This window comes from Capra hircus, chromosome 6 (assembly GCF_001704415.2).
Source record: "Capra hircus breed San Clemente chromosome 6, ASM170441v1, whole genome shotgun sequence".
Classification (NCBI taxonomy): Eukaryota; Metazoa; Chordata; class Mammalia; order Artiodactyla; family Bovidae; genus Capra; species Capra hircus.
In genome coordinates this window covers 101,042,384-101,065,591 of record NC_030813.1, presented here as the reverse complement: position 1 = coordinate 101,065,591, position 23,208 = coordinate 101,042,384, and the positions used below count along the sequence as shown (strand labels likewise).

At 38.7% G+C, this 23,208-nt stretch overlaps 1 protein-coding gene across 2 annotated transcripts in view; it reads right to left on the bottom strand.

Annotated features, from left to right (window-relative positions):
• ARHGAP24 (Rho GTPase activating protein 24) overlaps positions 1-23,208 on the bottom strand; it is a 568,165-nt gene that overhangs the window by 220,485 nt on the left and 324,472 nt on the right. Inside the window, exon 1 of one of the 2 annotated variants that reach the window (XM_005681859.3) lies at positions 3,412-3,672. The exons of the other annotated variant lie outside the window; for it this stretch is intronic. The gene's annotated coding sequence lies outside the window, so the exon portion shown is untranslated. Of the gene's footprint in view, positions 1-3,411; positions 3,673-23,208 lie in introns of those variants that run through there. 2 annotated transcript variants of the gene reach the window in all.

Here is a 23,208-nt window from a genome sequence, read left to right as displayed (position 1 = left end):
GATGCAGGTTCAATCCCTGGGTCAGGAAGATCCCCTGGAGCAGGAAATGGCAGCCCACTCCATTATTGCTGCCTGGAGAATCCCATGGACAGAGGATCCTGGTGGGCTACAGTCTAGAATGTTGCAAAGAGTCGGATACAACTGGGCATGCAGGCAGACACATAAGATATTATCAGTGAACACTGTCACATGTTAATTTATTTCAAATTTTCCTTTCTTTACTAGTTTTAAAGGCCATTTTCTAAATAGAAGCCTTCTCAAGTGTGCCTTTCTAACGACACTGAGTTTTCAGTGATTTAAAGTTGAGGTGTTGTGGTAATATAGTTCTCACGTAAAATATACCTCATGTGTCAAATTTTCTAATTAGGTATTAATGTGAAAATTAAATTTTAATTAACCTCAAATAGTCAAGTAGAGAAAACTTTTACTGAATGTACATAGTATCTTTTCCATCTGAAAATAACTCATCCCATTTAACTGAAAGTAGGGGGCAAAAATAAGCAAAAGTTGCACTTTTTAGATAATGTTTCTACATTTATACAGACCCTAAATCCACTGTTGCAAACAAAAGATAGTCCCTAGTTTATTGTTTCAAACAGAAAGAGTTTGTCATATATATCACAAAATGCTTTTATACCTAGGACCAATTTCCGCAGCGACTAGGTAAACCTTTTTTTTTTTTTTTTAATAGTTTCAGTTTGAAAAGGGCCTTCAATACAAAAGACCTCACACCGTAATTCTTTATAAAGCTCTATGATCAAGGAATTAGCAGTGGATTCTTATTAAAGCTGGAATGTAGAACTACCCTGGACTCAATTTATAGCTTCATGTATTGTCTAACATATCCAGTTTTAATTTCTTTCTTGTGTCAAACAGAATTAATGATCAAGATCATTGAGAAACCAGTGATCCATTTTGCTCTGAAATGTACTACATAAAAAATGTGGGAAGATAAGAAAACATATATTCAGCTACTAAATTCAATGTTTTATGGCATTTTCAGCTTAGAAAAAGCTGTAAGTAAGAGAAAGATGCAGTTTTTAAAAACCAAGATATAATGGAGACAGTTAGCTTTAATTTCCTCTTTTTTTTTCCCTAAAGTTTCATCAGCACACAGAAGAACTGCATAGATTAGATGACAATGATCATTTTTCCTTTTCTCTCTTTTCTACCAAGCAGTATGCTATTTCTCAGACACACATGCATGTGAACAGCATATGTGTGAATGGGGCTAAAATAGTGTACTTAGTACTTGCCCATTCATGCACGCTCAGTTGTGTCCAACTCATTGTGACCCTGTGGATGGACTGTAACCTGCCAGGCTCCTCTGCCCATGGAATTCTCCAGGTTAGAATGTTGGAGTGGGTTTCCATTTCCTTCTCCAGGGGATCTTCCCAATCCAGGGATCAAACTCTCATCTCCTTATCTCCTGCACGGCAGGCAGATTCCTTACCACTGTGCCACCTGAGAAGCCCAGTATTTGATTAATACGAATTAATATTATAGCCCCCTTGAAATTGGTTAGTCACTGATTCCTTGACACATGCCTCCGGTAATTGTGTAAAAAGGAAAACAAACAGCACTTTCTGTATCTGATGTAGGAATGAGGTAGTTATCCCAGAGCCACTTCCATGGCAACTTCTACAGAACACAACTAAGAGTTTGGACACAAACCAAAAGCCTCCTAAGCACCTAAAATAGATGTCACTATGTCTGTGCGCTTTGGCTCTGCACTTTGCTCATAAAAGATTCTCTTGGGTCTTTGGATAAAGTTATAGCCTCTCATTCCTTCCATATTTTTTTTTGTAAACTTGTTTGTTTTCTGGTTTTCTTGTGCACAGCACAAATGACATGATCATTACAAAGAGATGGTTGAAGCTGAAGAGAGTTATTAGAGGAACACAAACTGTCCACATGAGCAGGTAAAGAAATCACAGTTCCATACGGATGATGAACACAAGAAAAAAAAGTCCCATAAAAATAATACAATTTTTTAAAGCACAGTAATTATGTGACCTTATGACGTAAAAAGGATGGCCTTACACACCACAGAATAGACCCTGCAAGTATTATTATGTTATAGAATAAGTCTATGATGTGTATTCATGATGACAATACTAAGAAACTCACAAAACTTTGAATTTAGTCCTCTCCAGAGAGAGAGTAAAATATCTAAGGCTTCCCAGGTGGCTCAGTGGTAAAGAATTTGCTTGCCAATGCAGGAGACTTGGGTTCTGTCTCTGGGTTGCGAAGATCCCTTGGAGGAGGAAATGGCAACCCAATCCAGTATTCTTGCCTGGGAAATCCCATGAACAGAGGAGCCTGGTGGGCTACAGTCCATGGGGCTGCAAAGATTTGGATACAACTGAGCACATACATAGTATTATAGTAGATTTCAGAAAGATAACTCTCCAAAAAATGGCTAACTTCTCTCTAAACTTTTGGAGTTCTCAGTAGTAAACTTCTAAGCTTTCCTTTCTGGAAAGTCCATAGATAGAAAACTCCTTAGTTCTCTGTTACTTGTTAACTGACCAGCAGCAAATACTATATATAGTATTAGTTAACCAGGCCTCTGGGGCAAGAGGGGCTTCTCAGATGACAGTGGTCCATGGGGTCTTATCTGTCCGCTCCACGGCCAGGTGGGCTCTTCTGCTCTGAAAACCCCTTCAGAGCTCAGTGATTTGAACTCTTATAGCAAACATCACCCTTGGAAATGCTGTCCCTTTAAGGTGGATGAACTTAATAAGATAAACTTCATCCAAACATTAAAAAAAAAAAAAAAGAAAGTTTCCCAGAATTTGTAAAACTAAATGGGGGTAAAGGGAAGGAAGGGTTAAAATGAACAAGTATAGAAACAAACTAAAGATAAAACTCCAGTTTAAAAACTCATGTTTTCCAGGTCAGATACACCAAGCTGTGATGAGGTCAGGGAGACTTGACCCAGACAGTTAAAGGGCCTGGGCTTGCCCTATGCTGGTTCCCTTATCTGATTGACTCTATAGGTTCTGCAGTTCAAGCTGACAATGGATTAACCAATCTCTGCCCCTCTTCCCCAAGTCAAGAGCATTCTGTTCATTCTATAATATTAAAGCATATCCTGCTTTATTCAACCTGAACAATAAAACATAAAAGCCATCCATGACCAGACTCAACAAAGGACAAAACTAAACTAAGATTCAATATAAAATAACAACAATTATTAGTTTCCTAAAAGCAAAACAAGATCTTAGCAGCTTCAACCAACAACAGCTACAAAACAATAGTGAAACGCTCAAGAGCTAAGATATTTTAAGAGTGTGTTTTCTCTCAGAATAGAGGCAGGGTGGGAGAAAAAGGTCAGATGATCACAGAATACTTGTGGCTGAAAGAAATGAACCTTGAAGGAGATTTCTATGAGTTAAAAAACAGTACCTTATAAGCAACTGGTCTGGTCTACTCACAGCTGTTTCCAGTGTCGACTCTTGTTTAACTGTCTACTGACTTCAGTTTAAAGTTGTTGGCAAAAAAGTACAGAGCTTGTCTGGAAAGTGCTGTTGGGACATAAACCATTCCTTTCAAAGTGGTGGTAGCTGTATTAAGTTTTCTTGTAGAGGGGGATAGAAATCCTTCCGGTAGCAAATCTTCTTCCTCCTTCCCCTCAGACTTAGTCAGTATCCTCCTATCCCATATATTGAAGAAAGAGACAGAGAGGGAAGGAAAAAAAAAAAAAAAAAAAAACCTGCCAGGAAATATACCTTAAATAATGTAGTATTTGAGCATTTAGAAATAGACCAAAGAAAAAGAGGGGGGGGGTGTTAAAAATGAGAACCAGAGAAAGCACATCAGGATCTTAAATATAATTTAGCCCAATGCCTTCACTTTGTAAATGATGTAAGTGATGCCTAGAGAAAATATGATTTGTGCAAAGTCACTCACGAAGCTCATATGTGTCAGCTAAGAATAGTTATTGGATTTCACAACTCCCAGTTCAAGGCTTTTTCTATTATGCTATTGTACCCGAGGGGAAATGGTTTACCTTTTTCCTCTGCATCCTTATAGAATACCCGCATGAGCTGGCAGGGAGAAGCAATACAATGTCAGAACCACCTGTTCTCACACACACAAAAAAAACATTTCCCTCCACTTCACAGTCCTTAATACTGAACATCTCTGTCTCTAATGTCTAATTTCTTCTATATTTAGGAAATAATATTTTCCTCTGCTGATTTTCCAGAATATTTTTTATGTCTCAGGACTCGCCATTTTTCAGGGGGTCTGAAGATCCCTTAGTCCTCACAGAGGACTCCTGGAAAGGACAGAGCTGTGACAGCTGTTAGAGTAAGTAGTTGTTACTTGGCTCTTGAATCAGAAGCACATTATCATTACCAATAGTCTCTGCTTCTAAATTGTCAAAAAAAATTTCACCATATATACAAGTTTATTTTTTAATCACTTTTGTAAAAAATCTTTTTGATGGGGACCATTTTTAGTCTTTATTGAATTTGTTACAATACTGCTTCCTTTTTTATACTTTTGGCCATGAGGCATGTGGGATCTTACCTCCCCCACCAGGGATCAAACCAACACAGTCTACATTGGAAGATGAATTCTTAACCACTGGACCACCAGGGAAGTCTGCTATTCTTGACTATGGCTTTTCATATATTTTGTTAAATATAAGATAAACATCACAATAATTTTTATTTGGTACTGTCACATCACTTTTCCTACTTATATATGAGAAATTATTTTTCTTGAACTGAAGGGATGATTTCTTTATTATAACTTTTTTAAAAAGTTTCCTTTTGAAATAATTCATTCACTTACTAAACAAATATTAATTGAATATTTATAAACCTACTTCATCCTTCCCTCGTGGAATATAATAACTGACAAGCAATAGCTTTTTCAGAGAAGTACATAATTTTCAAATAAAATCAAAGGGTTTAGATGGGAAGTAAGGCCAATTTTCTATAACGTATGTTTTTCTTCATTCCCACACATCAACCATGTGCCCAACATTTACTTACGTTCTACCCATTGAGTCGTTCACTCTCAAAAACATCCATTCTAGGGTCAGATAAGCCAAAATATGAAGGGGCCAGGCTAAAATTGCTCTGGTCACTACTGATCTTTCTATTTGATGTGACTTCTTAAAATATTAATGTCAAATCAACTTTACATGCTATGACTCAAAGACACAATTAACTAAATTCTCACATCATTAAAGACCATTTTCAAACTTTTACTCATTCCTTATCTCAGAAATTCACTGTTTCATTTTGATATTTCTTGTCCACTTTTAAGATTCCATTTATCTATGCTTGTCCTGGTCTTTGGCAGAAAGCAATGTAATTGTGAACAAATACTTGTGAAAGTATACTTTTTAAAATGAAAATTGGATTAGATTTTTAAAAACATTCTCCAAAGTGTTGAGTAATTAACACATATCATATAAATCTCCAACCTTGACAAATAAACAGTTGATATTCAGAACATGTAAATGTTGAGAGAGAGATCTTGTAAAATATACTCTGTGCTTCTTAACACAATGGTAGATACTATTTTCCCTTTGTTCTTAATTAATCTTGCTTGATTGAGCTCTAAGAAAATGAAAACCCCACAGACATTAACATCTAATCTACATTTATACCTGACAGTACTATGTCAAATACAACAAGAGTTTGACACACAGATGTGTATTCCTTGGGTTTACTAAAATTTTTCCATATTTTTCCTTTACTTCTTAAGCTTTTACTCTTTATTTGAACATTTGGCCTTTTGGATGTTAGAGGGGCAGGAAGGAAGTGTGAGTAAAACCTTAAAAGGGAAGTAGGCTGTGAGGAGACACAGAGATTCAGATGGAATGACTGACGTCAGGGTGATTCAGGGCTGTTGAGTAGACTCAGGGGAAAAAAAAGGTGTAGAGAGAAGTCACATATCAGCAGGTTATTTAGAACAGAAGTGGGTTGAGTCATAGACAATAGATTATAGGTACTGATTTCAGGAACCAAAGTCTCTCAAAATAGGGTAAGCAAAGAAAGAACCAGCAATTTTGGTGACCAGTGCAAGCAACAGGAAATTGGCCCTCAAACTTACTTTGTAATTCATAACGCTGTTCCTTTCTCCCCATTGAGAGGGAAGCAATTGCTGTCAATATGTGAAATTTAGCACCATCTAAAATAACACAGTGGTATACAATCATTTAAAAAAATCCTATCTCTTTATATTTAGGTCCCTTGGACCTACTCCAGGTTGCCCTACTCTGGGCATGCTCTGAATTTCAGAATCCCTAGGTAAGTTTAGAGGGGAAGAATTACTGTGTTATGAAGATGGAATCTATGGAGCTGAATTCCACTGATGGGGGTAGCACTTAGAGCAGAGGTGAACTCCAGGGCAGATTGTATTAACACAGGCAAGGCCGTCGGAATTCTCCAACTCTCAGTCTCCTCCTCTCTCTCAATTTTCAGGTTTACAGTAAGGTTTGTACTAAAGAATCCCAGAGAGCAGTTTTGTGATAGCAGGGAAGGGAAGTGATCACGTGAACAGCTGTTAGATTATTTTGTGTTTGGGAAGAGTTTTCATAGGTGGACATTTTTAACTGTCCCAGGAGACTGACGCACATAAAAATCTCAAGCATCATCAACTCTCTTAAACTAGTTCAAGCTCCTGCTTGCTCTTTTGCCTTCTCTGGTCACAGTCCAGTCTCCTCACAGCAGCCAGAGTCACCGTTCCCCTCTTCATCTCCTCTGTTGGTTTCCATCATCTCCTGCTTTATATCATCCAACGGGTTCCCATCATCTCTCTCCTTCATTCCTTTCAGTTTCCCATTATCCTCTGGTTCACACTGTTCAATCATTTGCCATTATTCCTCGCTTCATCCCTACAATGGCTTCCCATTATCCCCTGGTTCACACTGTCCAAAAATTTCCCTTCATTCTCTGCTTCATCCCTACAATGATTTTGGTATGGCCAAAATCAATGGCCCTCGGTATAAATCCAAATGCCTAGCCACAGCCTCCTAGGCTCTTCATCATTTTGTCCCCATTTATATTTCCTACTCTCCTAAATTCTGTTCCATTTGTCTAGAAAGTGCCTCTCTCATATCTTCACAGAACTATTCTCTTCTCAGCATTCAGAGCTCACTATAAATGTTTCCTCTCCAGAAAAAGAATATCCTGACCACTCTGGTTAACCATCTTCCCGACCACATACACACACTCTCTCTACCTCGTTTCTCTACTTTGGTTTTTCTTCACAGCACTTACCACTATCCAAAATTATCTTTGGTTCTTTTTTTAGTTATTCATTCATTTAATTAGTTTACATATGTTCACTGTATTTCTTCTAGAATAAGCTGCTATATAATGCAGGGAGCACTGTCTGGTGCTCTGTGATGACCTAGATGGGTGGGAAGAAGGGAGGAGATATATATACACATATATATAGTTACGTGTATATATATATATATATATACATATATATATATATACACACACATGTATGACTGATGCTATGTGTATACATATACACATGTATGATTGATTCAAGTTGCTGTTTGGAAGAAACAAACTATTTTGTGAAGCAATTATGGTTTGATTTAAAACAAATAGAATAAGTTTTATAAACTTAATTATAAAATATTATCAGAAATGTATCAGTTCAGTTCAGTTCAGTTGCTCAGTCGTGTCTGACTCTTTGTGACCCCATGAATAGCAGCACGCCAGGCCTCCCTGTCCATCACCAACTCCCGGAGTTCACTCAAACTCACGTCCATCGAGTCAGTGATGCCACCCAGCCATCTCATCCTCTGTCGTCCCGTTCTCCTCCTGCCCCCAATCCCTCCCAGCATCAGAGTCTTTTCCAATCAGTCAACTGTTCACATGAGGTGGCCAAAGTATTGGAGTTTCAGCTTTAGCATCATTCCTTCCAAAGAACACCCAGGGCTGATCTCCTTCAGAATGGACTGGTTAGATCTCCTTGCAGTCCAAGGGACTCTCAAGAGTCTTCTCCAACACCACAGTTCAAAAGCATCAATTCTTTGGTGCTCAGCCTTCTTCACAGTCCAACTCTCACATCCATACATGACCACTGGAAAAACCATAGCCTTGACTAGATGGACCTTAGTCAGCAATGTAATGTCTCTGCTTTTGAATACACTATCTAGGTTGGTCATAACTTTTCTTCCAAGGAGTAAGCGTCTTTTAATTTCATGGCTGCAGTCACCATCTGCAGTGATTTTGGAGCCCCCCAAAACAAAGTCTGACACTGTTTCCACTGTTTCCCCATCTATTTTCCATGAAGTGAAGGGACCGGATGCCATGATCTTCGTTTTCTGAATGCTGAGCTTTAAGCCAACTTTTACACTCTCCTCTTTCACTTTCATCAAGAGGCTTTTTAGTTCCTCTTCACTTTCTGCCATAAGGGTGGTGTCATCTGCATATCTGAGGTTCTTGATATTTCTCCCGGCAATCTTGATTCCAGCTTGTGTTTCTTCCCGTCCAGCATTTCTCATGATGTACTCTGCATAGAAGTTAAATAAGCAGGGTGAGGGTTACAATATACAGCCTTGACGTACTCCTTTTCCTATTTGGAACCAGTCTGTTGTTCTATGTCCAGCTCCAACTGCTGCTTCCTGACCTGCATATAGGTTTCTCAAGAGGCATATTAGGTGGTCTGGTATTCCCATATCTTTCAGAATGTTCCAATTTATTGTGATCCACACAGTCAAAGGCTTTGGCATAGTCAGTAAAGCAGAAATAGATGTTTTACTGGCGCTCTCTTGCTTTTTTGATAATCAAACAGACGTTGGCAATTTGATCTCTGGTTCCTCTGCCTTTTCTAAAACCAGCTTGAACATCTGGAAGTTCATGGTTCACGTATTGCTGAAGCCTGGCTTGGAGAATTTTGAGCATTACTTTACTAGCATGTGAGATGAGTGCAATTGTGCAGTAGTTTGAGCATTCTTTGGCATTGCCTTTCTTTGGGTTGGAATGAAAATTGGACTTTTCCAGTCCTGTGGCCACTGCTGAGTTTTCCAAATTTGCTGGCATATTGAGTGCAGCACTTTCACAGCATCATGTTTCAGGATTTGAAATAGCTCTACTGGAATTCCATCATCTCCACTAGCTTTGTTGGTAGTGATGCTTTCTAAGGCCCACTTGACTTCACACTCCAGGATGTCTGGCTCTAGGTGAGTGATGACACCATCATGATTATCCAGGTCGGGAAGATCTTTTTTGTACAGTTCTTCTGTGTATTCTTGCCACCTCTTCTTAATATCTTCTGCTTCTGTTAGGTCCATACAATTTCTGTCCTTTATTGAGCCCACCTTTGCATGAAATGTTCTCTTGGTATCTCTAATCTTCTTGAAGAGATCTCTAATCTTTCCCATTCAATTGTTTTCCTCTATTTCTTGGCACTGATCACTGAAGAAGGCTTTCTTATCTCTCCTTGCTATTCTTCGGAACTCTGCATTTAGACACTTATATCTTTTCTTTTCTCCTTTGCTTTTCGCTTCTCTTCTTTTCACGGCTATTTGTAAGGCCTCCCCAGACAGCCATTCTGCGTTTTTGCATTTCTTTTCCATGGGGATGGTCTTGATCCCTGTCTCCTGTACAATGTCTCCTGTACATTCCATAGTTCATCAGGCACTCTTTCTATCAGATCTAGGCCCTTAAATCTATTTCTCACTTCCACTGTATAATCATAAGGGATTTGAATTTGGTCATACCTGAATGGTCTAGCGGTTTTCCCTACTTTCTTCAATTTAAGTCTGAATTTAGTAATAGGGAGTTCACGATCTGAGCCACAGTCAGCTCCTGGTCTTGTTTTTGTTGACTGTGTAGAGCTTCTCCATCTTTGGCTACAAAGAATATAATCAGTCTGATTTTGGTGTTGACCATATGGTAATGTCCATGTGTAGAGTCTTCTCTTGTGTTGTTGGAAGAGGGTGTTTGCTATGACCAGTGCATTTTCTTGGCAAAACTCTATTAGTCTTTGCCCTGCTTCATTCTGCATTCCAAGGCCAAATTTGCCTGTTACTCCAGGTGTTTCTTGACTTCCTACTTTTGCATTCCAGTCCCCTATGATGAAAAGGACATCTTTTTTGGGTGTTAGTTCTAAAAGGTCTTGTAGGTCTTCATAGAACCGTTCAACTTCAGCTTCTTCAGCATTACTGGTTGGGGCATAGACTTGGATTACAGTGATATTGAATAGTTTGCCTTGGAGATGAACAGAGATCATTCTGTAGTTTTTGAGATTGCATCCAAGTACTGCATTTTGGACTCTTTTGTTGACCATGATGGCTACTCCATTTCTTCTGAGGGATTCCTGCCCGCAGTAGTAGATATAATGGTCATTTGAGTTAAATTCACCCATTCCAGTCCATTTTAGTTTGCTGATTCCTAGAATGTCGATGTTCACTCTTGCCATCTCCTGTTTGACCACTTCCAATTTGCCTTGATTCATGGACCTGACATTCCAGGTTCCTATGCAATATTGCTCTTTACAGCATCAGACCTTGCTTCTATCACCAGTCACATCCACAGCCGGGTATTGTTTTTGCTTTGGCTCCATCCCTTCATTCTTTCTAGAGTTATTTCTCCACTGATCTCCAGTAGCATATTGGGCACCTAATGACCTGGGGAGTTCCTCTTTCAGTATCCTATCATTTTGCCTTTTCCTACTGTTCATGGGGTTCTCAAGGCAAGAATACTGAAGTGGTTTGCCATTCCCTTCTCCAGTGGACCACATTCTGTCAGACCTCTCCACCATGACCCACCCATCTTGGGTTGCCCCACGGGCCTGCCTTAGTTTCATTGAGTTAGACAAGGCTGTGGTCCTAGTGTGATTAGATTGACTAGTTTTCTGTGAGTATGGTTTCAGTGTGGCTGCCCTCTGATGCCCTCTTGCAACACCTACCATCTTACTTGGGTTTCTCTTACCTTGGGCAGAAGTTACAAATAAGATCAGAAAGATAAGATTTAGGCTCTTTTAAACCTCATCATTCCCAGTGTTCAGAACAGTGTCAACTCTAAAATAAGTCTTTGATCAACACTTCTTGAATGAATTATTTATTGTCCCACCTGGGTTACTACTCTTATTCAACAAGCATCTAACCTAAGTCCACAAGCATGAGGGCAAAGACTAACCCACCTTTACAACTGATGGAACCCTGAAAATCTCTTCATGGCTCAGCAGCTAGGCATCTCAAAAATAAAGAGCCCCCGTTAGACTCTAGGTATGTAACTGTACCTACACAAGGGGACTCTAAGCCCTTAATTTTTCCTAACACAAAGGCCAGAGTATACCTTTGACTTGCCAGAATATCCTTTATGGATACATGCACCAAACTAGGTATGGGATTATATTTGCTAGGAGGTCCTGAGAGCTTCCGGATATTTCCTTTGTTTCCTAAACTCTACAGTAACTGCCTTTATTTAAACAGCAGATATATCCGACAACAAATTCTATTCTTTCCAGGTGGTTTCGAGAAACTGCTCTCAGCTGCCAACTCTTCAGGAGAAGAAGCTAAATCTTTGCATTCACAACATATGTTTTCTAAATGAAAAGGGGGAAGACTAAGTAATTTTAGAGAGGTGAGCTCACAGATAATCTCATCCACCACCTCAGTCCTCCTCCACATGGATTCAGAGCTCTCCAGTGAGCTGTAAATTGGATTGCCTCCGTCTCCTGTCCTACTGCTTCCTAATTACCTGTTCTAGTGAGTCAGCCTCTGGGTCCTGGGGCTCAGATGCACTGTGGGACGATGAGACTGGCTCAACACATGCTGGGTCCAGTCACATCAGAAAGGTACTGAAAGGGAAACTTCCCTGATGGTCCAGTGGTTAAGACTCTGCCTTCCAATGTACAGGGTGTGGGTTCAGTTCCTGATTGGGAACTTAGATCCCACATGCCTCATGGCTCCACCCCCCAAAAAACATAAAAAAGAAGTTAAATAAATAAATAAGAAGTAATATTGTAACAGATTCAATAATAAATTTTAGAAAATGGTCCACATCAAAAAATTTCTTTAAAAAAGAAACATGCTAATGTGATGGTGGGCAAACACAGGGGGATTCTTTGTTAGGAAGAAAATGACTTTTCCCAAGCACACACACACAGCAGTTGTCCCCTAGGACACAATGATGTAGAGAAAATCCCTTGCCAAAACATTGTTGCCACTAAATTGAAAATAGCATCATATAAAATAACTGTTGGGAAAAAAATGCCCTTTTCTTATGTACTAAGATTAAATATTAATCTAAATACATAGATGCCACTTATTTAGTTAATAAATCAAGGCTGCAAATGTTTTTTTATTGCTTTCTATGGACAAGGTTTTGTGCTAAGTCATGAGGTCTCTCATCCTGGAGTCTGAAGTCAAGTCGGCCTTAGGAAACATCACTATGAACAAAGCTAGTGGAGGTGATGGAATTCCAGCTGAACTATTTGAAATCCTAAATGATGATGCTGTGAAAGTACTGTACTCAATACGCCAACAAATTTGGAAAACTCAGCAGTGGCCACAGGACTGGAAAAGGTCAGTTTTAATTCCAATCCCCAAAAAAGGGAATGCCAAAGAATGTTCAAACTACTGCAAAATTGCATTCATCTCATATGCTAGCAAAGTAGTGCTCAAAATCCTCCAAGCCAGGCTTCAACAGTATTAGAACCAAGAACTTCCAGATGTTCAAGCTGGTTTTAGAAAAGGCAGAGGAACCAGAGATCAAATGGCCAACATCAGTTGGATCATAGAAAAAGCAAGAGCATTAAAAAAAATGTACTTCTGCTTTATTGACAATGCCAAAGCCTTTGACTGTGTGGATTACAACAAACTGTAGAAAATTCTCCAACAGATGGGAATACCAGACCATCTTACCTGCCTCCTGAGAAATCTGTATGCAGGTCAAGAAGCAACAGTTAGAACTGGACATGGAACAATGGACTGGTTACAAATTGGGACTTGGTTATCTCAAGGCTGTGTATTGTCACCCTGCTTATTTAACTTACATGCAGAGTACATTATGCGAAATGCTGGACTGGATGAAGCACAAGCTGGAGTCAAGATTGCCAGGAGAAACATCAATAACCTCAGATACTCAGACACCACTCTTACGGCAGAAAGTGAAGAAGTAATAAACAGCCTCTTGATGAAAGTGAAAGAGGAGACTGAAAAAGCTGGCTTAAAACTCAACATTCAGAAAACTAAGATCTTGACATCTGGTCCCATCACTTCATGGCAAATAGATGGGGAAACAATGCAAACAGTGACAGACTTTATTTTCTTGGGCTCCAAAATCACTGCAAATGGTGATTCCAGCCATGAAATTAAAAGACACTTGCTCTTTGGAAGAAAAGCCATGACAAACCTAGACAGCATATTAAAAAGCAGAGACAGTCCTTTTCTGACAAAGGTCCTTCTAGTCAAAGCCATGGTTTTTCCTGTAGTCACGTATGAATGTGAGTGTTGGATCATGAAGAAATGTGAGCGTCAAAGAATTGATACTTTTGAACTGTGGTGTTGGAGAAGACTCTTGAGAGTCCCTTGGACTGCAAGGAGATGCAAACAGTCCACCCTAAAGGAAATCAGTCCTGAACATTCATTGGAAGGACTGATGCTAAAGCTGAAGCTCCAATACTTTGTCCACCTGATGCGAAAAACTGCTGCTGCTGCTAAGTCATTTCAGTCGTGTCCGACTCTGTGCGACCCCATAGACGGCAGCCCACCAGGCTCCCCTATCCCTGGGATCCTCCAGGCAACTGACTCATTGGAAAAGATGCTAATGCTGTGAAAGATTGAAAGAGGGAGGAGAAGGGGATGACAGAGGATGAGATGGTGGGATGGTATCACCGACTCATTGGATATGAGTTTGAGCAAGCTCCGGGCGTTGGTGATGGACAGGGAAGCCTAGCATGCTGCAGTCCATGGGGTCACAAAGTTGGACACAACTGAGTAACTGAACTGAACTGATGAGGTCTCTATAATAATCCCTTGTTATAACGTGGGATGATAACATTTCTGTATCTAGAATACAAAATTCCCTAGGGAAATATGGTCTCCCTTCCTTTCTTTACCTCTTTATTTTCTTCAGTTCATTGAAGCCTGTATTTATTAAGTTCATATAATGTGCAATGTTTGATTAAAAAGAAAAATATAAAATCCCTGGTGGCTCAGATGGTAAAGCATCTGCCTGCAATGCAGGGTTCGATTCCTGAGTCGGGAAGATCCCCTGGAGAAGGAAATGGCAATCCACTCCAGTAATCTTGCCTGGAAAATCCCATGGACCCAGAGGAATCTGACATGCTACAGTCCATGGGGTCGCAAAGAGTCGGACATGACTGAGAGACTTCACATCACTTCACTATAATGTGCAATGTTTGAGTAAAAAGAAAAATACAAAATCCAACATAGGGGATCTTGGAGGTGAAAGAAGTCTACTGACTATTGGAGAAATCAACACTGAATTATAAGAGAACACAATGGAAGCCTTCCCTGATAGCTCGGTAGTTAAAAAATAATCCACCTGCAGGATATACAGGATCCTGTATCCTGCAGGGATACAGGAGACGCTGGTTTGACCCCTCCAGGGGTTAGGACATCCCCTGGAGAAGGAAATGGAAACCCACTGCAGTATTCGTGGCTGGAAAATCCCATAGGGAGAGGAACCTGGTGGGCTACAGTCCATAGAGTCTCAAAGAGTTGCACATGACTGAGCGACTGAACATGTACACACATGGCACTGTAAGAGGGGACATGACTGAAGAAGGCTTCCATGAGGAGGTGCAACCAAGAAACACTTTGAGTGCAGCAGGAAAGGAAAAGGACTACCATTTCAGGCAGGAGATGAGGACAGACTTGGGCCACTTCAAGCAGTTCTGCAGAGCTGGAAGGTAGAATGAATGACATAGAGTAATGGGTAAAACATGCAGAAAGAAATACAGGCCGAAGCCAGAGTCAAGAACCTAGGCTTTATCCTGAAGGCTATGGGTAGCTACTAAAGGATTTTAAACATTGGCTATTTTGGCTTTAGACTGCTAAGTAGAAAAAGAATTTAGGAACAAGTGGTCTAAAGGACGACTTAAGAGGATGATACTATACCAATGTAAGACATTGTGATGGTCTGGAGGGACGGAAAGACAGAGATGATCTCAAAAGATATTGAAATTGTTCCATAGGTAGGAAGATATAGGACAGACAAACTTACTTCCAAAATGTCCATAAAATCATTACAGAAAAATGTATACAGTGTTAGATGTGCATGAAAATGTAAATCCTTATTATATAAAAAACATTTTCCATAAATTCTATCCATTTGCTGATTAAGAAGCCGAGGCAGCAAACTTAAAAGAGTGATAGCAGAATTTGAACTCATGTTCTCATGGCTACAATGTCATATTTTTTACACTGAATTGTCCGTCCCTTTTAGGAGATCATAGATTTTGGACACCTTTTCAAACTTTGGTGACTAGGATTGAAGAAACTGGAATATAATTTGGCAGGATCTTAAAAGATTCCTTACTTAGGCAGACTGTTTAGATTTTTCAGGTATAAGCATGTTTAGATTTGAAATTCAACACAAACAATGGGCTTCCCCAATAGCTCAATAGGCTAAAGAACCCGCCTGCAATAGAGGAGACATGGGTTCAACCCCTGGTTCAGGAATATCCCTTAGAGAATGAAATGGCAACCCACTCCAGTATTCTTGTCTGAAAAATGCTATGGACAGCATAGCCTGAGGGCTACAGTCCAAAGAGCTTTAGGAAGTCGGTGAGTGAATAAACACACAAACAATTGTATTTGCATTGTGTCTATGAAACTGTATGTTTTGCTCCCTGCAAAAGCACAAACCCTTCATCAAATTCCTCTTGATAATCTAATCATTTTAAGCCTGAAAGATTTATTCCCACTCTATAGAAGGATAGCCAGTTGAAACCAAAATGAAAGTCAACTTGGCAGATATCCTAGTTCAATCAAGTCAAATACTGAGTTTTGAGTAGAATGCAGTTTGAAAGACAAATCAGCTTCAATGAGTCTAGGAAGCGAAGAGGCAAGACTCTTGAGACACTGAAAACAGAAAGGGGCAGACAGCTCAAATGGGAAAAAAAATGCTGAGATTTGCCTTACAGTTGGAGGAGGGAATTCCTTCTCTAGCATATTTTGCAGCTACCACAGGTAGGATAACCATAGAGTTCACTTTCCAAAACTTGACTCTTTTAGATTAAAAAGAGGCACTGATTAATTACAGTGGGATAGCAGATAAAAACTAGGGCTCTTATAGAAAAACCAGGATATACACCATCCTACCTAGAGGTTTGCACTAAACCTGTCTTTCAGATGATGATATTATCAAAAATGAGGTCATTGGTCTTAAAGTAACTGGCTCTTAAAGTGAGTCAAGATTGAAAAAAAAAGAATTGTTATACAACTTGGACAAGGTATTCAAATACATATACAAGGGTCAGATCAACTGAACCATTTGGGATGTAATAATCCTTTTAGTTCCATAGTTTATTTTATTAAAAATGATGTGGAACAATAAGAAATGACACTTCATTTTAAGACAGTAATATACAGCAAGTATACAGTGTCTAATAATAGTAGTGTTAGTTGCTCAGTTGTGTACAACTTTGAAACCCCATGGATTGTAACCCACCAGGCTCCTCTCTCCATGGAATTCTCTAGGCAAGGATACTTTTGTAGGTAGCCTTCCCTTCTCCAGGGGATCTTCCCAACCCAGGGATCAAACCCAGGTCTCCTGTATTGCAGGTGGATTCTTAACCATCTAAGAGACCAGTATCTGGTATCCCATAAAAAGTAATGTATTCACATACACATTTTGGCTATAAAATATAAAGATAGTCTAGATGGGTTCCCTGAGCTATTTTGATTGTTTCAAAATAAGCACAGGCTTTATCTTTCAATGCATTAACCATACAGTCAATAACACCAAATTGAGTAGAATTTCAATCCACTCTCCTGCCCCACTTTTAGATTTTTTTTTTTTCTTAGATGAAAATTTCCTTTCTTGTATGGCAAAGTTCCTTACTAAGCTGGACAAAAGGAAGGATGAGCATAGCACAGGAAGAAACATTCTCAGGCACAGACAGGAGATATCAGCCACAATTAATTAGGTTTCCAACCTTGGACAAAACAATTGACTTCACTGGGGCTTAGTTTTCTCCTATTTAAAAAATGAGAGGGTTTAGTTAGAATACATCAGGGGTTACTTCAGATGTGAAGCTGGACTATCCTCTGAGATAATTATCTCCCATATGTTTTATATTTGTTTAAGGTTTATTCATCTATGAGGGCTAAAGATCTGTTGCATCATAAAAATACTAAAACAGCCACTTATTGAAGAAACAACTGCGCTGGTAACCACAATTACGATTTTTTAAAAGATTTTCCAGAATAAAAACATAGACAGTGGGGAAACATTTAATTTTTTAGGGTATAATAGGAGGACTATTAGGATTTTCTTATGGGAAAAGTCATCAGATACAAAATGCTGAACCACCTAGTGCTTAATATTTTTAAAATATTACACTTCTTTGGGCTCCCCAGACCACTGAATTTATACAGAAAAACAGATTTTTCTCAGAAGTGTAGAGTTGCTTCCTGACACTGTCATTTTTAACAAGGAAAGAATGAATCCACATTTACAAGACAGAGTGTTGGAAATAAATAGAGAAGCCTCCTCCCTGCGCTGTAGTCCTTGACAAGTTCCTAGATACATGAGCATGGTTCAGAAAATTATGAAAACAAAGTGCCCATCAATTCTTTGACACTGGACCTCAAGATTCAAGGCCAACAAATACAAGGAAGTCAGACTTTCCCCCCATATTATTTTGATTCCTTTCAATGCATAAATAACATATTTCCTTATATATCAATGATTATTAATGATCAATGCAAAGAAATAGAGGAAAAGAACAGAATGGGAAAGACTAGAGATCTCTTCAAGAAAATTAGAGATACCAAGGGACTATTTCATGCAAAGATGGGCTCAATAAAGGAAAGAAACAGTACGGACCTAACAGAAGCAGAAGATATTAAGAAGAGGTGGCAAGAATACACAGAAGAACTATACAAAAAAGATCTTAATGACCCAGATAGCCACAATGGCGTGATCACTCACTGAGAGCCAGACATCCTGGAGTGCGAAGTCAAATGTGGCTTAGGAAGAATCACTACCAACAAAGCTAGAGGAGGTTATGGAATTCCAGTTGAGCTATTTCAGATCCTAAAAGATGATGCAGTTAAAGTGCTGCACTCAATATGCCAGCAAATTTGGAAAACTCATCAGTGGCCACAGGACTGGAAAAGGTCAGTTTTCATTCTAATCCCAAAGAAAGGGAATGCCAAAGAATGTTCAAACTACTGCACAATCGCACTCAATCACACACTAGCAAAGTAATGCTCAAAATTCTCCAAGTGAGGCTTCAACAGTATGTGAACTCAGAACTTCCAGATGTTCAAGCTGTATTTAGAAAAGGCAGAAGAACCAGAGGTCAAATTGCCAACATCCACTAGATCATGGAAAAAGCAAGAAAATTCCAGATAAATATCTACTTCTTCTTCATTGACTATGCTAAATCCTTTGACTGTGTGGATCATGACAAACTGTGGAGAATTTTTCAACAGATGGGAATACAAGACCACCTAACCTGCCTCCTGAGAACTCTGTACTCAGGTCAAGAAACAACAGTTAGAACAAGACATGGAACAATGGACTGGTTCAAAATTGGGAAAAGGGTACGCAAAGGCTGTATACTGTCACCCTGCTTATTTAACTTATACGCAGAGTACATCATGCAAAATTCCAGGCTGGATGAAGTACAAGCTGGAATCAAGATTGACAGGAGAAATATCAATAAGCTCACCATATGCAGATGACACCACCCTTATAGGAGAATGTGAAGAGGAACTAAAGAGCCTCTTGATGAAAGTGAAAGAGGAGAGTTAAAAAGCTGCTTAAAACTTAACATTCAGAAAACGAAGATCGTGGCATCCAGTCCCATCCCTTCATGGCAAATAGATGGAAACAGTGAGAGATTTTAATTTTGGGGGGGCTCCAAAATCACTACAGTTTTGGGGGGCTCCAAAATCACTGCAGATGGTGACTATAGGCAGGAAATGAAAAGACACTTGCTCCTTGGAAGAAAAGCTATGACAAACCTAGACAACATATTAAAAAGCAGAAATATTACTTCGCCAACAAAAGTCTGTCTAGTCAAAGCTATGGTTTTTTCATTAGTCATGTATGGATGTGAGAGTTGGACTATACAGAAAGCTGAGCATCAAAGAATTGATGCTTTTGAACTGTGGTGTTGGAGAAGACTCTTGAAAGTCCCTTGGACTGCAAGGAGATCAAATCAGTCAATGCTAAAGGAAATCAGTCCTGAATATTCATTGGAAGGACTGATGCTGAAGCTGAATCTCCAATACTTTGTCCATCTGATAAGAAGAACTGACTTGTTGGAGAGGACCCTGATGCTGGGAAAGATTGAAAGCAGGAGGAAAAGGGGATGACAGAGGATGAGATTGTTGGATGGCATCACCAACTAGATGGACATGAGTTTGAATAAGCTACGGGAGTTGGTGATGGACAGGAAAGCCTGGAAGGCTGCCGTCCATGGGGTCCCAAAGAGTTGGACATGACTAAGCAACTGAACTGAACAAAAAATAATGAAGATGAATGTAATGTAAAATTTAATGTTTCTACCATCTTAACCCTCACAAATTCTATTATTAAGGATCAAAAGCTGTAGTACATCCACCCAGATGGTCTATTCATTCGTCCATGCAACTATCTACATCTGCTCACATACATGTATATTTGTACACATAAATACATATGTATATCTACAAATCTGGTTTTCAAAAGGTAAACACTTTCCTTATTTGTCTCAATTTTTGAAATTATTAAAATGTGTTTACCTTTAGAGACAAGCAAGCAAACATAATTACACATATGTCTTCTTTAATCATCGTAAATTTCTCTCCTCCATTCTTAATAACTTGGACTTACACAACTTCTCAGGTGGCTACAAAAAATAAATGCAATGACATTTTACTGGCAGTCAAGAAGCTTAACAAAATGAGTACCTAACAAACGTTTACTGATTTGAATGAATCACACCACGGATCCTAACCTCATCAATGTGGAAGAAGCTGCCATTAAACAATCTCATGTGAATTGACTTCCCTACTACCCACTGCTCTGTTTTATCAAGTGTTCAAGAATTGCTTATTTGAATACTTCTTAAGCATTGCTTTTGTGTGAGGATTTGTCTGTTTCAAATATGAACACTGTATTTTTCATCACCATATAACCACTAAGCAATAAAAAAACCATACTTGAATTAGATCCATCTTCATAAAAAATTGTCCCCTGCAATTTCCTTCATTTTAATCAACACATTGTTGAATCTATTAATCCCAGCATTCTTATTTGAGATTACAAACGTCAATGAGTATCCCCCATAGTTCTAGGGTGAAAAAGTAGTCCCACAGGCCAGTTTAGCCAGTGATTATTGAACTGGTAAGATAATTACTGGCAGTTTTAGCTTACTGAGAAAATAATTTTATTTTTCTTTCTAGTCTTAGTCAGTAGATTCTTCGCAACCCCATGGACTGCAGCCTACCAGGCTCCTCCGTCCGTGGGATTTTCCAGGCAAGAGTACTGGAGTGGGTTGCCATTGCCTTAGATTCTTTTAATTTGGAACACATCTTCAATCTTTGCCTTTATACATCTTAAAATTTTTAAGGGTACAGCAAATTATTTTATAGACTATCTCCCAGCTTGGATTTGCCTCACATTTCCTCAGTATTAGACTCAGGTTATACATTCTTGGCAGAAATGTCAGGGAAGCGATGTTTTCAACGTGTTATAGCAAGAGGCACATAATGGGAAGAAAATTCAACACAGAAGAGATACATGCATATATATAGCTGATTCACTCTGCTGTACAATAGAAATGAAAACATTCTAAAACAACTATACTCCGAAAAAAAAGAAAAAAGAATCACATGACATTGGGTTGCACTGATATTGATGAAATTTGATCTGTTTTCTTATCATACTCTTACCCAGCAGTTTTTAGCACCCATTGATTATTTCTATAATTATTAGCTGTCATTTTATTGTAAAAGAGAGCTTTCCCATCCTATCTATGTATGTATGTATTTACTTGTTTATATTAAAATAAACTCATGGATTTTTATTTTATTCAATTATTTATTATATATTTTAATATCAAAATTATTTCAAATGTGGCCAGTAGGAGCCCTTTCAGCCCAGATCCTCTGTCCTTTTTTATGGCACTATAATTCTTTGAGCATGTTCTTATTTCTGGGACAAAATGTTTCAGGGTTAGCTATATGTTCCCTGCCCGAGACTCAAATGAGTCTTCTCTCCTTGATTTATTTTAATGGAAAACAGCGTTTAGAAACCATATGCCATGGGACTTCCCTAGTGGACCAATGGTTAAGGCTTCATCTTCCAATGCAGGGAGTGCAAGTTCAGTTCCTAGCCAGGGAACTAAGATCCCACATGCCTTGTGGCCAAAAAAACCAAAATGCAAAACAGAAACAAAATTGTAAAAGTTCAATAAAGATTTTAAAAATGGTCCACATCAAGAAAAACTCTTGAAAAAAAAAAAAAAGCCAAACACTCATACCATTGTTTTTACCATCCTGCCAGACATAGCTAGGGGAAAAAAAATTAAAGATATAGTATCTATGCACACACACAGAGTATATATTTTATTTATTTAATCATATATTTTAATTTCTCACAACATAATTGGACTCGCAGGTTTAAAATTATGGGCAATTATTACACTTTCATCCCCTTTCCCATCTTTTTCTACATTTTTAAGTACATATAAATATCTCAAAAATAGTAAGAATGATGCAATATCTACCTTCTGTTCTATAACTGTGTGTGTGTGTGTGTGCGTGTGTGTGTGCACATGTGTGTGTTCAGTTGCTCAGTCATGTCCAAATCTTTGCAACCCCATAGACTGTACCCCACCAGGCTCCTCTGTCCACGGGTTTTGCCAGGCAAGAATACTGGAGTGGGTTACTATTTTCTTCTCCAGGGGGATCTTCCCGACCCAGAGATCAAACACATGTCTCCTGCTTAGCAGCAGATTCTCTACCACTGAGCCCTAGCCCTTCCCACTTGGGAAGCCCTAGTCCTAGAGTTAAATTAATTCAGTGTCACTGTGAGAATTTTATCATACATTCCCATTCTTGAGTTTTGATTTTGGTTTCACAAAATCCACATTTGAGTAATTTTTTTTTCTAGGAAGGCAGATAGGTATTATATCATTGAGAATATACTCCTACAGCAGCTTGGTGGATATATTTTCATTGGTATCACTTATTATCCTCCAGTATCTCCTGGCACTCACAATTTCTATGAAGACGTCAGAGGTAAGCCTGTATTGTTTGTTTTCCCCTTTCTATGCCACTTGATTTTATTTTATCATCTGGATGACAGTAGAATTCATCTTTTTCCCTTAATGCTAGATAACAGGTTATGTTTGGATATCCTGTTTTATGTCAACTTGATGGACCCACTCATTCAATCTGCAGACCCAGATACTCTTATTCTTTTCTTCTTTCAATATGTTTTAAAATGTTTTCCTTTCCATTCATTGGTTTTCACCCTTCAGAGATACCCATTTTTCCTCCTTTCTATCATCTTTTTGCTAATTATTCCAATTTCTATATCTTCCCTCTGCTTTCGCCACAATTATTTCAAGCATTTCCTTCATGCCAGTGATCTCATCTGTAATTCTGTCTTTCTTGATTCCAATTTATCTGTTAGATTTATAAGAGTCTTGTTAAAGTTCTCAGTTTGCCTCCTCAGCTCTGAGCATTTTTTTTTTCTGTTGTTTTATCATTGAGTTCACATCTATGGAATTCATGGTTTTTCTTTAGATAATGTATTTTCTTTCATAATGCATAACATTGAGTACTCATGGAGGACTTCAGACTTCTATCCCATTTTTATCTTATCTTAGGTAATTTTTTTCAATCTATATTTGACGGGCTAGTTTCATTTGTTTTCATCTTCCTTCCTTTGTTTTTAATTATTTACTTTTTTACTGTTTCTATTTTGCTAGAGCATGTTTGCAGGTTGTCATGCCAACTCATTTCACTTTGCTCGTGGTTAACAAAGCCTGCACATCTAAACAATCTCTTTTCTCTGA